Source organism: Pleurodeles waltl, chromosome 10 (genome assembly GCF_031143425.1).
Source record: "Pleurodeles waltl isolate 20211129_DDA chromosome 10, aPleWal1.hap1.20221129, whole genome shotgun sequence".
NCBI classification, from domain to species: domain Eukaryota; kingdom Metazoa; phylum Chordata; class Amphibia; order Caudata; family Salamandridae; genus Pleurodeles; species Pleurodeles waltl.
Window position 1 is genome coordinate 206,925,241 of NC_090449.1, and position 16,664 is coordinate 206,941,904.

The following is a 16,664-nucleotide window of genomic DNA, read 5'->3' on the forward strand; positions in this document are numbered from 1 at the left end:
CGGGGGGGGGAGCGAAATCCACTAGACACCAGGGAATTTGTTTTTATTGTGTTTTTTGGGGGTGACCCCTTGGGCAAGGGTCGCCCCACTGGGGGGCCATTTTTTTAGTATTTCGCCCCCCCCTGGGGGCAGATTGCCAATTTTTGTGCTGATCTGCCCCCAAGGGGGGGGGGTGAAATCCACTAGACAACAGGGATTTTGTTTTTATTGTTTATTTTGGGGGCAACCCCTTGGGCAAGGGTCGCTCCCCTGGGGGGCTATTTTTTTTTCTGTTTCGGCCCCCCCGATGGCAGACCAGCCATTTTTTGGACGATCTGGCCCCCGGGGGGGTGGAAGCACACTAGGCGCCAGGGATTGTGTGGTGTGTGTGTGGTGTGTGTTTGGGGGCACCCCTTGGGCAACGGTCGCCCCCCTCAAAGTGGGGAAAGTTCGTATTGGCCATCTCTGCCCCTATTTTTGTAGGCCCATCTGCCCCCAAGGAGGGCAGAAACCACCAATACGGCAGGGATTTTTTTGTTTTGTTTTGTGTTGTGCTGGGGGTGCCACCTTTGGGAAGGGTCGCCCCCTAAAGGGGGCACAGAGGTGTTGCCCATTTCTGCCCCCCTTGGGGGCAGATAGGCCAATTTTTTTACGCCCATCTACCCCCGAGGGGGGCAGGATCCACTTAGGTACCAGGGACAACTTCTAAGTTCTTGGTGGTGGGGTGTTTGTCAACTGGCAAAGTATTTGTATTTGTGATTATAACAATTTATTTCTTCTTTTTCTTCTAGTTCAACGCTTTTGCTTCCTTTGCTGTGGATTTTTGCGGTTTAGGCAGTAGTTGTCCTGCGGTTTGCATAGTTGCATGTTTTAGGTAAGTGAAAGCAATTTACTCCAAAGGAGTATTGTTGAAATGCTGAATGACATGTTTGTAGGTGGTGTACTAAATGCAGTATTGTGTGTTTGACATTGTCCTTAGATTTGAGCACAGTGATGTTTGTGTTGTCATATGTCTAATTTGCTTTTTTCTTTTTTCTTTTTAGTGGGATATCATTGGTGATTGCTGTGTCTGTGCAGAGTAGTTGCTTGGTGAGTAGCTTTTTCAGGCAAGTGAGTGGTATAGTTTTTTGCAGTACATAACTCTTTGTGATAAAGCTACACTTTGTTTATTACTTATTTTAGTGCTAGTTGTTGTTGGCAATCCATTTGTTGTTAGGATCATGGCTAGCCGCAAAGTGATTGCTCAGCAGGTTGTTCGCATGCTCTTTGAGTCGTCTTCAGACCATGATTACGACACTGACTCTGCATCTGAGGCAGAGGAGGAAGCCGGAGATTCTGGAAGTGAGTTTTCTGTCCGAGAGTATTCTTCTGATGAGGAAGCTACTCTCAGTGCAGATGAAGGGCCTGTGTTAGAGGAGGACATTGATGTGCCAAGAGTGCAGCAGCCTGGGGCTGAAGGGTTTCCCATTAGAAGACCTGACAGCTGGATTGCCCCAAATATGGAGCAGCCACAGTTACCTGCATTTACTGGTCTCCCAGGGTGTAGAGTTAATACGGAAAACTTTTTACCTGTCCATTTCTTTCACTTGATTATGGACGATGTATTTTTGGAAGAGATTGTGGAGCAGACAAATGTGTATGCAGAGCAATATTTGCGGGACAACGCTGCCAGACTTAAGCATCAGTCTAGAGCTACTCAGTGGGTTCCCACATATCTGGAAGAGATGAAAAGGTTTTTAGGTTTGTCTTTTTTGATGGGGTTGATCAGGAAGCCGTCACTGGCTTCTTATTGGTCTACTAGTCCCTTGATGGCAACTGCTATATTTCCTGCAACTATGACACGTAATCGGTATTTGCTTCTTCTGCGTATGCTGCATTTTGTAGACAATGCTTTAGCCTTGCCACGAGATCACCCTGATTGTGACCGGCTTTTTAAGATTAGGCCTGTCCTTGATAATTTTGTGGATCGGTTTTCAGAGGTCTATGTTTCAGGTAAAGAGATAAGTGTGGACGAGTCTTTGGTCCTTTTCAAGGGGCGTTTAGTTTTTAAGCAGTACATTCCTAGTAAGAGGGCACGGTATGGGATTAAATTGTATCTGCTGTCAGAAAGCAGTACAGGATATGTGTATAATTTCCGGGTCTACACTGGTAGGGATTCTAGTATTGACCCTCCTGGTTGTCCAGCCACTTTTGGAGTTAGCGAAAAAATTGTGTGGGAACTTGCTAGACGGCTGTTTAACAAAGGTAACCATTTGTACGTAGATAATTTCTACACTGGAGTGCAGTTGTTCAAGGAGTTGTTTAGGGTGGACACTGTTGCTTGTGGCACAATCCGTTCTAACCGGAAAGGCTATCCAAGGGAGCTTGTCTGTAAAAAACTTGAGAGGGGACAGTGCAGTGCCTTGCGGAATAATGAGCTGCTAGCTCTGAAACTTTCAGACAGGAGGGATGTGTACATGCTATCGACCATCCATGATGAGAGTACTTCCCCTGTGGCTGTTTGGGGTCAGGTTGCGGAAGTGCGCAAACCTGTGTGCATTTTGGACTACAATAGGCACATGGGTGGTGTTGATAGAGTAGATCAGAGGTTGGAACCTTACACTGCTCTTCGTAAGTCTCATGTGTGGTATAAAAAGTTGGCCCTACATTTATTTCATTTGGCAACTTTTAATGCCTTTATTGTATACAAGGATTGTTCACCTGAGTCAAGGATGACATTTGTTAAATTTCAGGAGTCGGTGATAGAAAGCCTTATTGTGGTGGAACCGGCAAGAGTTCCTAGAGTAGAAGTGGTGGAGGATGTGGCTAGATTGAAAGATCGGCACTTTCCAGATCACATTCCTCCCACTCCCAAAAAAGACATGCCCACAAAGAAATGTAGAGTATGTGCCCGGAGATCAATCCGGAAGGAGAGCCGGATGTACTGCCCCGAATGCCCTTCAAAGCCTGGGCTGTGTGTGCCCAGCTGTTTTAGAAGTTACCAAACAAGGAAAAACTTTTGGGAAATACCGTGAGCGTAAGCTGTCTGTTTTATATTTTCATATGTTTCACGGTTGGCATCTCTGTCATGTATTTAGTTAGAGCTTTTGTGTTTGTAGTTTTGTGCTTATTTTATAATTAGTGGTTTCTTTGTTGTTTATAAACAAAAAAAGTGATGGCGGTGTGCGTGGGGTGGCGCTTGGCTGGCGGTGTGCGTGGGGTGGCACTTGGCTGGCGGTGTGCGTGGGGTGGCGCTTGGCTGGTGGTGTGCGTGGGGTGGCGCTTGGCTGGCGGTGTGCTTGGGGTGGCGCTTGGCTGGCGGTGTGCTTGGGGTGGCGCTTGGCTGGTGGTGTGCGTGGGGTGGCGCTTGGCTGGCGGTGTGCGTGGGGTGGCGCTTGGCTGGCGGTGTGCATGGGGTGGCGCTTGGCTGGCGGTGTGCTTGGGGTGGCCCTTGGCTGGCGGTGTCCTTGGGGTGGCGCTTGGCTGGGGGTGTGCTTGGGGTGGCGCTTGGCTGGCGGTGTCCTTGGGGTGGCGCTTGGCTGGCGGTGTGCATGGGGTGGCGCTTGGCTGGCGGTGTGCATGGGGTGGCGCTTGGCTGACGGTGCCAGCCAAACGGCAGTCCACACTCCCATCAGCTGGTGTGATTCTTGTATCAGGCATGTGGGCGTATGTAAGTGATGGGCCCTTGAGTGGCGCGGTCTGTCAATGTGAGTGTTGTAATGTGCTGGGCCCGTGGCTGGCGGTGTGAATGGTCTTGTGCGTGTCATGTATGAAAGGTGTGTGAATGGACTGTAAAGCGGTTGGTGCCTTGTCGCTGCTTTACAGCTCACGAGCTGTGAGTCATTGGTTCAGTTTTTTGCCTTTCGGTTATTAGCAGTGCATTTCATTTTTGTGAAATCTCTTGTTAATAAAATGTGATCCACTGAACCATCACTCACCCTCGTGCCAAATCCAACCAGTATGTGTGCTAAAAATGACAAAACCTGCTCTGCTGTAATCAGGCGTCGCAGCACAACTGTGACACGCTAGGTGCCTCGGGTGGGACCCCGATGATGAAGCATGCCACCAACTTGGTTGGTGGGTGAGGGGTCTTCTTCACATAACTTAAGTGTGTTTCTTTTCACAATTTTAGTGTTTGGCACATCACGGACGTATGTGCACACATCAAAATGATATATTACAAAAATACCTGTGTTTGGGGGGCAGGGCCCACCTATGTTTTTGGTCCTGGGTGCGGCCTTCATCTAGGGAAACCTACAAAACCCAGACATTTTTTTAAACTAGACACCCCAAGGAGTCCAGGGAGGTGTGGCTTGCGTGGCTCCCCCAACATTTTCTTACCCAGACTCCTCTGTAAACCTCAGAATTTGCATAAAAAAGCATATTTTCCTGACTTTTCTTAGTAGGATCACCGCTCCAGCACAAAAGTCCTACTCCCCAGTTTTCCCCTCAGTCTCCCAAGTAAAATGACACCTCACTTATGTGGGTCCCCAAAGCAGAGTCCGTCTAAAGATGTATAAAAGAATATGCCCTTATAAACTCGCTGTGCTATCCCTTCTATCTCTTCAAGTTTTGGGCCTTATTCTGTTGCAGGCACCTGGCCCACCCACACAAGTGAGGTATCATTTTTATCGGGAGACTTGGGGGAACGCTGGGTGGAAGGAAATTTGTGGCTCCTCTCAGATTCCAGAACTTTCTGTCACCGAAATGAGAGGAAAGGGTGTTTTGTTAGCCAAATTTTGAGGTTTGCAAAGGATTCTGGGTAACAGAACCTGGTCCCCGCCCCACAAGTCACCCCATCTTGGATTCTCCTAGGTCTCTAGTTTTCAAAAATGCACAGGGTTGGTAGGATTTTTCTCTAGGTGCCAGCTGAGCTACAGGCCAAAATCCACAGGTAGGCACTGTTTTCTTTAAAAAAATAGGATGTGTCCACGTTGCGCTTCGGGGCATTTCCTGTCGCGGGCGCTAGGCCTACCCACACAAGTGAGGTATCATTTTTATCGGGAGACTTGGGGGAACGCTGGCTGTAAGGAAATTTGTGGCTCCTCTGAGATTCCAGAACTTTCTGCCACAGAAATGTAAGGAACATGTGTTTTTTTAGCCAAATTTTGAGGTTTGCAAAGGATTCTGGGTAACAGAACCTGGCCCGAGCCCCACAAGTCACCCCATCTTGGATTCCCCTAGGTCTCTAGTTTTCAGAAATGCACAGGTTTGGTAGGTTTCCCTAGGTGCCGGCTGAGCTAGAGGCCAAAATCTACAGGTAGGCACTTTGCAAAAAACACCTCTGTTTTCTTTCAAAAATTTGGATGTGTCCACGCTGCGCTTTGGGGCGTCTCCTGTCGCGGGCGCTAGGCCTACCCACACAAGTGAGGTATCATTTTTATCGGGAGACTTGGGGGAACGCTGGCTGGAAGGAAATTTGTGGCTCCTCTCAGATTCCAGAACTTTCTGCCACAGAAATGTGAGGAACATGTGTTTTTTTAGCCAAATTTTGAGGTTTGCAAAGGATTCTGGGTAAGAGAACCTGGTCCGAGCCCCACAAGTCACCCCATCTTGGATTCCCCTAGGTCTCTAGTTTTCAGAAATGCACAGCTTTGGTAGGTTTCCCTAGGTGCCGGCTGAGCTAGAGGCCAAAATCTACAGGTAGGCACCTTGCAAAAAACACCTCTGTTTTCTTTAAAAAATGTGGATGTGTCCACGTTGCGCTTTGGGGCGTTTCCTGTCGCGGGCGCTAGGCCTACCCACACAAGTGAGGTATCATTTTTATCAGGAGACTTGGGGGAACGCTGGGTGGAAGGAAATTTGTGGCTCCTCTCAAATTCCAGAACTTTCTGCCACAGAAATGTGAGGAACATGTGTTTTTTTAGCCAAAGTTTGAGGTTTGCAAAGGATTCTGAGTAACAGAAACTGGTCCGAGCCCCACAAGTCACCCCATCTTGGATTCCCCTAGGTCTCTAGTTTTCAGAAATGCACAGGTTTGGTAGGTTTCCCTAGGTGCCGGCTGAGCTAGAGGCCAAAATCTACAGGTAGGCACTTTGCAAAAATCACCTCTGTTTTCTTTCAAAAAATGGGATGTGTCCACGTTGCGCTTTGGGGCGTTACCTGTCGCGGGCGCTAGGCCTACCCACACAAGTGAGGTATCATTTTTATCGGGAGACTTGGGGGAACGCTGGGTGGAAGGAAATTTGTGGCTCCTCTCAGATTCCAGAACTTTCTGCCACAGAAATGTGAGGAACATGTGTTTTTTTAGCCAAATTTTGAGGTTTGCAAAGGATTCTGAGTAACAGAAACTTGTCCGAGCCCCACAAGTCACCCCATCTTGGATTCCCCTAGGTCTCTAGTTTTCAGAAATGCACAGGTTTGGTAGGTTTCCCTAGGTGCCGGCTGAGCTAGAGGCCAAAATCTACAGGTAGGCACTTTGCAAAAATCACCTCTGTTTTCTTTCAAAAAATGGGATGTGTCCACGTTGCGTTTAGGGGCGTTTCCTGTCACCGGCCCTAGGCCTACCCACACAAGTGAGGTATCATTTTTATCGGGAGACTTGGGGGAACATAGATTAGCAAAACAAGTGTTATTGCCCCTTGTCTTTCTCTATATTTTTTCCTTCCAAATATAGGAGAGTGTGTAAAAAAGACATCTATTTGAGAAATGCCCTGTAATTCACATGCTAGTATGGTCACCTCGGAATTCAGAGATGTGCAAATAACCACTGCTCCTCAACACCTTATCTTGTGCCCTTTTTGAAAATACAAAGGTTTTCTTGATAGCAATTTTTTACTCTTTATATTTCAGCAAATGAATTGCTGTATACCCGGTATAGAATGAAAACGCACTGCAGGGTGCAGCTCATTTATTGGCTCTGGGTTCCTCGGGTTCTTGATGAACCTACAAGCCCTATATATCCCCGCAACCAGAGGAGTCCCGCAGACGTAACGGTATATTGCTTCCGATAATCTGACATTGCAGGGAAAAGTTACAGAGTAAAACGTAGAGAAAAATTGATGTTTTTTTCACCTCAATTTCAATATTTTTCTTTTTCAGTTGTTATTTTCTGTAGGAAACCCTTGTAGGATCTACACAAATGGCCCCTTGCTGAATTCAGATTTTTGTCTACTTTTCAGAAATGTTTAGGTTTCTGGGATCCAGCATTGGTTTCATGCCCATTTCTGTCACTGACTGGAAGGAGGCTGAAAGCACAAAAAATTGCAAAAATGGGGTATGTCCCAGTAAAATGCCAAAATTGTGTTGAAAACTTGGGTTTTCTGATTCAAGTCTGCCTGTTCCTGAAAGCTAGGAAGCTGCTGAGTTTAGCACCGCAAACCCTTTGTTGATGCCATTTTCAGGGGAAAAACCACAAGCCTTCTTCTGCAGCCACTTTTTCAATTTTTTTTAAAAAAAATGAAATTTTCACTGTATTTTGGCTACTTTCTTGGCCTCCTTCAGGGGAACCCACAAAGTCTGGGTACCTCTAGAATCCCTAGGATGTTGGAAAAAAAGGACGCAAATTTGGCTTGGTTAGCTTATGTGGACAAAACGTTATGAGGGCCAAAGCGCAAGCTGCCCCAAATAGGCAAAAAAAGGCCTGGCACAGGAGGGGGAAAAGGCCTGGCAGCGAAGGGGTTAAGGGCCAGATTTACAACAAACTGACGCAGCGTGGTACTGACCAAAATCAGCAGCGACACACTGTGCCAGTTTTGAAAAACAGGGATGCACTGTATGAACAACAATACGGTGCACCCCTGCGTTTTCCCCAGCACTGAATTAAGCTGCCTGCGCCAATGCACGCACCCTTGCACCACAGTGCAAGGGTGTCTGCGTTGAGGGAATAGACTGTTTATATGCAGGAAGGTGTCCCTTCCTGCACATAAACAAGCTACAATGGCGATTTGGCACTTCTATGTGTGCTGCAAAATGCAGTATACATAGAAGTACCAAAGCGCCAATTTGGAATGATTGTTTATGTGCAGGAAGGGACACCTTCCTGCACATAAACAATAATTTGTGGCCTTTTCCTCCTTTCATGTGTGCTGCAGAATGCACATAGAAAGAGCAAAAAACGAGGAGGAATAAAAGTCCTCCTCATTGTGCAATGCTAGCGCCACCCCTGGGGTGGCGTTAATTTTTGGCACTGCCTCAGATTCATGCCTTCTTGTAAATCTGAGGCAGTGTCAAAAGCAATGCGTGTTGCACTGGAATACCCACAACCATTGCAGGCCCCTCTGACACAGAAAACTGCTTCGGGGGCCATATTTACAATGAGGTGTTAAGCCAATTAAAGTGGCTTAACGCCTCCTTGTAGATGTCGTGCAGTGAAAAGTGCCACCGGAGCATTACTGAAAGTGACTCTAGGGCCTTGTAAATCTGGCCCCAAGTGATTTACTCAGAATCACAAGATGTTGAGCCGATGTCAAGACTCAAACCTGGTTCCAGCTCTGGCCATAACGCTGCATCCAGGGTACGAGAAGCGAGGCAGGCAGAAGCCATAAAAGCTCTGCTCATTATACGCTCAATTTCCAACAGGCCCTCGAGCTGAGCCAGAGCCATGCTTCAGGCTTGAGCCTGGCTCAAGCTTTCAGTAGCTTGCCCACCTCTAAAATTGCCTTTTCATATGATCTTGAGAGATTGTGTACCCCACAAAGTGGGAGAAAACTCTCAAAAAGTCAGGCCATCATTATTTTTTATTTTTCAAAAACAACTCTCAGATTGGTGATTCTATTGCTGGGAAATATACGAAAGGTTGGAAAATGTCAATCATTGGGCAGGAATGCAAAGTAGCATGGAGGCATGTAAGAGCCTTTTTTTCTTTTTGCTTCTTTATACTTTTAAATTTTTTAATTGGTACTTAGGCTCTCATTACAACCCTGGTGGTAAATCCCGCTTTCTGCCATGCTGAGGACTGCCAACATACCATTGCGGTGGCGGAATTCCGCTACAGGTATTACGACTCACAGCTCGTAATCCGCCACAATACAGACACCCACACAAGTCCGCCACACCAAAGGTCAGTGATAAACTGGTGATACCAAAACCCACATCATCACGCCAACAAGAATACGCCCACACTATCACGACCCACGAATCAATGTGGTGGTCATTCAACTGCGGTAATCCATTGGCGGTACACACCGCTGCGCTCAAAATACACACACATTTTCAAAACACAACCACATTGGACAATTCAGAATACACACACCTGATACACATACACACACCACACCTACACACCCAATCCAATATAAAGCACACACCCACATCACCCACAAGCCCTTACAACAGAAAATTTGAAAGAAGACCAGAGAGAGAGATTAGCGAACACACCAGCAGCATCCACAGACACACAACACCATCACTTATACAACATCCACGCACCTCAAACAACACACACCAACACATCCCCTCACACATCACAACAGACAGCACCTCACACATCACCCACACCACATCATGGCACCTCAAAGACACCCCAGGTTTTCAGAGGAGGAGTAATGGTGGAGGAAATCACCCGGGTAGAGCCACAGCTATTCCGATCACAGGTGCAGCAGACATCCATTGCTAGGAAGATGGAGCTATGGCGGAGAATCGTCGACAGGGTCAATGCAGTGGGATAGCATCCAAGAACACAGGATGACATCAGAAAGAGATGGAACGACCTACAGGGGAAGGTACGTTCTGTGGTATCCAGTCACCAGATTGAGGTACAGAGGACTGGCGTTGGACCCCCACCTCCTCCCCCACAACTAACAACACAGGAGGAGCAAGTCTTGGCAATACTGCATCCTGAGGGCCTGGCAGAAGTAGCAGTAGGACTAGACTCTAGTAAGGCAAATCTTTACTACTATATCCCCCCCTACCTGCATGCCATCACATACTCCCACCCTCACCCTCACACCCATCACCCCAACACCCCACAGATACCCCACTACCACAACCCACACATCCCAAAGCCAAGCCCTGCATGTAACACCAATGCATGGACACCTATCACCAAAGCATGTCCAGTAGAGAGACTCACTCATGCCCCAAAATCACCAATCACACAAGGGCCACAGCAATAATGCAAGCACAGGAGTAGAGAGCAACTCACCCATTGCACAAGATGGCACACACAGATACTAAGATTATGCATTCACACCCCAAAAGGACGTATACCCAGCGTCACCGGACAGGAGGTGCCAGACATATCCAGTCCCCCCACAGAAGAGGCCCACAGTGATGACAGCACCTCTGCACACCTGGATCAAGATGACCAGCCCGGCCCATCACGGACCTCGGGACAGTCGGTTCCCCTGACACAGTCACAAACCACTGAAGTAAGTGGAGCAAAGCTTTGTCTTTAAAACCAGATTTATTCCAGAAATTACAGAGAGCAAATGACATACGTGTATTGATGTAAAAAGGGCACAGAGCTCTCTGGTCCCAACCGTCACCCTAGAACATGGAACATCACAACATCATAGTACTGATGTCAAGATGTTCCATTCCCACACAGATCACCACATTATTTCCCCCTTTTTTTTTTTTTTTTTGAAAACTGGGAAACTAAAGACAGAATTAGAACAACAAAAGCAAAAAAAAAACTCATTACTACATTACTCTAACTTGCTGTAGTCCACACATGTTGTTGGACCCAAAATCTATATATATAAACATTTCATGTCAATACAGCTAATACACAACAAAATCTTGAAACTTCTTAGGTTTGTGACAAATTCTGGTACTTAATCTATTTTTGTAGCAACCACTACCTGGACAACTTGTTTTGCTGAGATAAGTACTCTCAAGCTGTTTTGTATCCTCAACCCTTTTACGAGCAGCCGGATCCAAAGCAATACGTGAAGTACTCCACCAACTCCCATCAGAAAGCCTTACTGCATTCTTACGTATTTCACGAATTTGTTGCGAGTCTTTAAATTTGGATAAACCCTTTTTAACTAACACAGGATTATTTACTCTTACCCAATCACCCACTTGCAACTCCTTAATCTTAAATTTGTTATTCTCATCTAACCTCTGTAAACTACTCAAATTGGCATTGTGTTCTGCATCCTCCCAGGCCTTTTTCAGGTCACTACCTTCATGGAATAACTTTATCATCCAAAAAGGACATAATTCTGTTGAAGCCAACCTCCCTCTCATCAGTTCAAAAGGAGTTTTCCCTGTGACAACATGAGGTGTGGTTCGATAAGACCATACTAGCTCCTTTATAGCAAGGTCTACTGAAGAATGATTCCTGTAAGAAGCTTGAATACATTCTACTAAGACACGATTAAATCGTTCTACCATACCATTGCTTTGTGCATGATAAAGCGGAGTCCTTATGGGCTTGATACCACATCTACTCAAAAATTGGATCATCTCTGATGAAACAAATTGAACCCCATTGTCAGTTAAAATTTGCTCAGGGAAACCTTCACGACTAAAGATTTTCTTAAGACAGTTAATCACAACCTGGGTAGTGGGAAACCTTACCTGTTCAACTTCCACCCATCTGGATAGATGGTCTATTATGACCACAAAATATCTCATATCTGGAGGCAGAATGTGATAAGGACCAAGAAAATCTAGACCAAGCTTTTGGCAAGCTCTCGCCGGAGATGGAACAAATGCACTAGTCACACCTTCAGTAGTTAACACCTTATCACTGGAGTAACATCTCGTACAGTTTCTCACACAATCATCAATCTCTCTGTCCATCCCTGGCCACCAAAAATCAGACCTTAATCTTCTTTTGATAATTGTGGCCCCCAGATGACCAGCATGTGATGCGGTAATCAAATTCTCCCTCAAACATAAAGGTGGAACCAGCTTCCTTCCTCTGACTAATTTGTCACCTTCGATAGATAATTAATCAGAGATCTTCCAAAATGGTTGTAGCTCTGAAGATAAACACTTTTCCTTAGGCCAGCCTACTCTGACCATGCGCATAACCTCACACAACGCTTTGTCATTCAACACCACCTTTATCCATTCCTTTTCATCCAAAGGCATGTCACTTTCGGTTACACAAGCAACAAAACATTCCTCTATTTCCGTTTCCCATTCCTGTTCCTCACTATCATCTACAGGTAACCTGGATAAACAGTCTGCTCTCTTATTTTTCCCACCAGGAATATATTCAACTGAAAAAGTAAACTCCAGTAACTTAGCAGACAATCTAGCAATACGCGCTGTGGACCGTTTCACTTTCCTGCCAGATAGTATTTCCACCAGAGGCCTGTGATCCGTTTTCAACGTGAAGGTTCTACCCCACAGATATTGTTTAAATTTCTCAATGCTCCACACACAAGCAAGAAGTTCTTTTTCAATAACAGAATACTTGCGTTCAACTTGCCTTAGTGTTCTTGATGCAAAACCCACTGTGCTTTCGCTCCCATCATCAGATAATTGAGAAAGAACAGCTCCCAGACCATAATCACAAGCATCAACAGTTACCACAGTACTTCCTTTTTCCGAAAATGGCTGTAGAACAGGAACATCAACAATTTCACGTTTGATTTGTTCAAACATTTTGTTACATTCATCAGACCACGTGAACACAGAGTTCTTCAAAGCTACTCTAAAACACTCTGGGGCATATTTATACTCCGTTTGGGCCGAATTTGCGTCGTTTTTTTCGACGCAAATTCGACGCAAAACTAACTCCATATTTATACTTTGGCGTTAGACGCGTCTAGCGCCAAAGTTCCTGGAATTAACGTCTTTTTTTTGCGTGAACACCTTCCTTGCATTAATGATATGCAAGGTAGGCGTTCCCGTCTTAAAAAATGACTGCAATGCTATTGCGTCGGATTTATACTCCTGGGCAAAAATGACGCCCGGGATTGGGCGGGTCTAAAAAACCAGCATTTGCGCCGGATTTTAGCGCCTGGGTCAGGGCAGGCGTTAAGGGACCTGTGGGCTCAGAATGAGCCCAGAGGTGCCCTCCCCTGCCCCCAGGGACACCCCCTGTCACCCTTGCCCACCCCAGGAGGACACCCAAGGATGGAGGGACCCACCCCAGGGACATTAAGGTAAGTCCAGGTAAGTATTTTTTTAATTTTATTTTGTGGCATAGGGGGGCCTGATTTGTGCCCCCCTACATGCCACTATGCCCAATGACCATGCCCAGGGGACAGAAGTCCCCTGGGCATGGCCATTGGGCAAGGGGGCATGACTCCTGTCTTTGCTAAGACAGGAGTCATTTCAATGGGGGATGGGTGTCGTTAAAAAATGGCGCAAATCGGGTTAAGACGTTTTTTTTGCCTCAGCCTGACTTGCCCCATTCTTAGACGCCCAAACGCCATTTTTCCCTACGCCGGCGCTGCCTGGTGTACGTGGTTTTTTTTCACGCACACCAGGCTGCGCCGGTCGGCTAACACCGGCTAACGCCATTCAATAAATACGGCGCCCGCATGGTGCTTCAGAATGGCGTTAGCCGGCGCTAATTTTTTGGGCGCAAAACTGCGTTAGCGCAGTTTTGCGTCAAAAAGTATAAATATGGCCCAAAGTGTTTTTTGCAAAGTTTTTTAGAAATTTAGCATAAAATTCGCATAAACCAAAAAAAGATAAAAGTTGGTCTCTAGATTTTGGAGCTGGTGCTTCTAAAATGCTCTTAACTAAACTTGGTTTGTGCTTAACACCCCCCTCTGAAAAGACATGGCCAAGATATTCAATTTCCCTGGCTTTAAATACACATTTGTTTCCTTTTAACGTCACACCTCTATTTTCTAAAATAGATAGAACCTCCTCTAAAGCCTTATCATGTGTCAATTCATCACATGAAAATACCAAAATGTCATCCTGAAAGATTACAACATTGGGATTATCAGGAAACATCTCAGACATTAATCTTTGAAACACTGCGGCCGCCGAAGCTAAGCCAAAAGGTAATCTGCAGAATTGAAAAGTTCCATCAGGAGTAACGAACGCTGTTAGATGTCTAGAATCCACATCTAAATCCACTTGGTGGTAAGCTGACTTTAAGTCCAGTTTGGTAAACCACCTGGCGGAACCAATCTTAGTAATCAAATCATCAATTCTGGGCAGAGGATAACCGTCCACCCATATTGCCTCATTCACACTCCTCAAATCCACGCACATTCTTAAATCACCAGTTTTTTTTTTTTTGCTAAAACTATAGGAGATAACCATAACGTTGCTTCAACTTTTTCAATCACCCCTTGTTGGCACATTTCTTTTAATAAATTGGACAACTCAGATCTGACACTCAGAGGAACATTTCTTAATTTATGTTTGACAGGAACCGCATCATGCTTGACTTTTATCCTATGTGTGTAATTGGTGATTTTACCTAGCTGTTCACAAAATAACTTATTAAATTTCTGTTGCCAATCATGTACCTGACTAGAAGCAACTTTGATAGAACTCGAATTTTCCTTTTCTATTACAACCGGTTTATCACAACCCGGCTTAATAATAAGCTTGAATTCTGCTTGATGAAGCAGCCCTAAAACATTGATACCTTTTTTGGCAACATAAACCTTACCTCACAAAGTCTTACCCAGGATAGTCAATGATGCCCAAAAGTAACCCAATAAATCAATCTTACTGCCCTCAAATGCAACTGTGGCCACATCTGGAGGATAAAGAATCTTGGAGTTCCAACTTTCCTTGTACTTATCTTGTGCTATAATAGTTAAACGGGCCCTTGTATCTACTAATAATTACATTTTAGTCCCATCGATAATTACATCAACATCCGGATCAATGATAACCTTGTTGATACAAGTAACATCCTTGACAACTAAAACATACTCGTTCATTCGTTCACCCACAACACTCTCAGCATCATCACTCAATACACAGCGAATGTTGTTCTTTTTTTCACTCCTGCACACCCTTGCAAAATGCCCAGTTTTGTTGCAGTTTCCACACTGTTGGTGAATCGCTGGGCATTTCTTAAAAGATGACACATGCAACAAAGAACCACATCTATAACAAATTGGTCTCTGATTAAACTTATTCTTGACTGAAGTATTATCCATTTTTTTCTCAAAATGAACTTGAGTTTTGCTGTGGCTGTTCTGCGCACTAACAGTTGTTGCAGAGATAGTTGTATTGGACATAGAAGCTTCCAGTTGTTTGGCGTCTTCCATTGAACACTCAATGCTTTTAGCAATGTCAATCGCTTTGTCCAACGAAGGATCCTTACAAGTTAATAGTTTCTCTTGGATCCTCTTGGAATGACACCTGGCAATTAATTGATCTCTGATGAGTTGCAATGTGAAATTCTCAAATTCGCATTTAGCTGCTAACACATTCAACGCAGTAATGAATGAATCAATGCTTTCACCAGAGCTCTGTGATCTCGTAAAAAACTTGTAACGGTGTACTACAATGTTCTTTGTTTTAGTAAAATATTTGTCTAGCTGTGCAATGGCCATTTCAAACTCATCCAGCTCTTCCTCTTCAGTCAATTCATAGAACGGTAGATGATCAAAGATATTCTGACCTTCAACCCCCAAATGATAATATAATAAACTTTTTTTCCGCTCCGGTCTAAATCTGTGACCATCTATAGCACCAAGATATGCCTTAAATGAACGTTGCCACAATTTCCATTCAAAGGGTGGATCACCGGGATCTTGTAGAAAAGGTGCTGGTGGTAAAACATTTTGCATATTTTTTCTTTAGAAAAGCTTTTTTTTATCTCACAATATGTTGGTATTGCTTCTTATAACTTATCCTCTTTTAAATTTGTTTATTTCTTGTTTATTCCTTCTCAAAAATACTATTGAAAGATGGCCGCAAAATACATGAGCAACATGTAACAGTCCTTCTTCTATTGTAACGCTAAGGGGTTAACGAACACCGGTCACAAGAAAATGTTTTTTTTTTTTTTACACGCTCGTAAAGAGACATGCGTACAAAATGAAACTATAAACTGCTCGCACTCGAGCAGACGCACAAGGAGAAACAGACGCGAAACCGGCCGGAAGATGTGCTCGTGTCCGCGCATCTCCGCGTGAAACCGGCGGCGCTCGTGCTACGACACGAGCGAATAAGCCAGAGTCAAAATCTCCTGTGCAAATAATGCACACGCCGCTCATACGCTCTGTGCCCTTTGAAGAACCAAATTGTAAATAAAAATTATCTCACATAGACGTAGACGAAGTTAATATTCGCACCAACGCCGAAGAAAGCTTTGTGGATGTAGATCCTCGACCTCCGAGTGGCAGAAAAAGACTTCAAACGATCAGCTGCCAACAGTTAACAGTTCATTTTCACCCTTGTCGCCATTGAAGTAAGTGGAGCAAAGCTTTGTCTTTAAAACCAGATTTATTCCAGAAATTACAGAGAGCAAATGACATACGTGTATTGATGTAAAAAGGGCACAGAGCTCTCTGGTCCCAACCGTCACCCTAGAACATGGAACATCACGACATCATAGTACTAATGTCAAGATGTTCCATGCCCACACAGATCACCACAACCACCAAGCACCCTCCCAGCGGGCCCATACCTCTGTCCCCAGGACACGTCAATCAGCAGTGTGTCCACCACTACAGGGAACCCAGGCAAACCCACCAATCCAAGACAATCAGGGACCTGGGGTCAGTGGGAGTGGGCACACGGTTCAGGGGACAGAGGCACAGGATAACCGGGAAGCTGGGAGGACTGCTGTGCGACAGGGGGAGGACAGGCCCAGGGAACCGACACTCCACGAGGCACTCTCCAACATCATGGGAGCTTACCACCATTCCCAG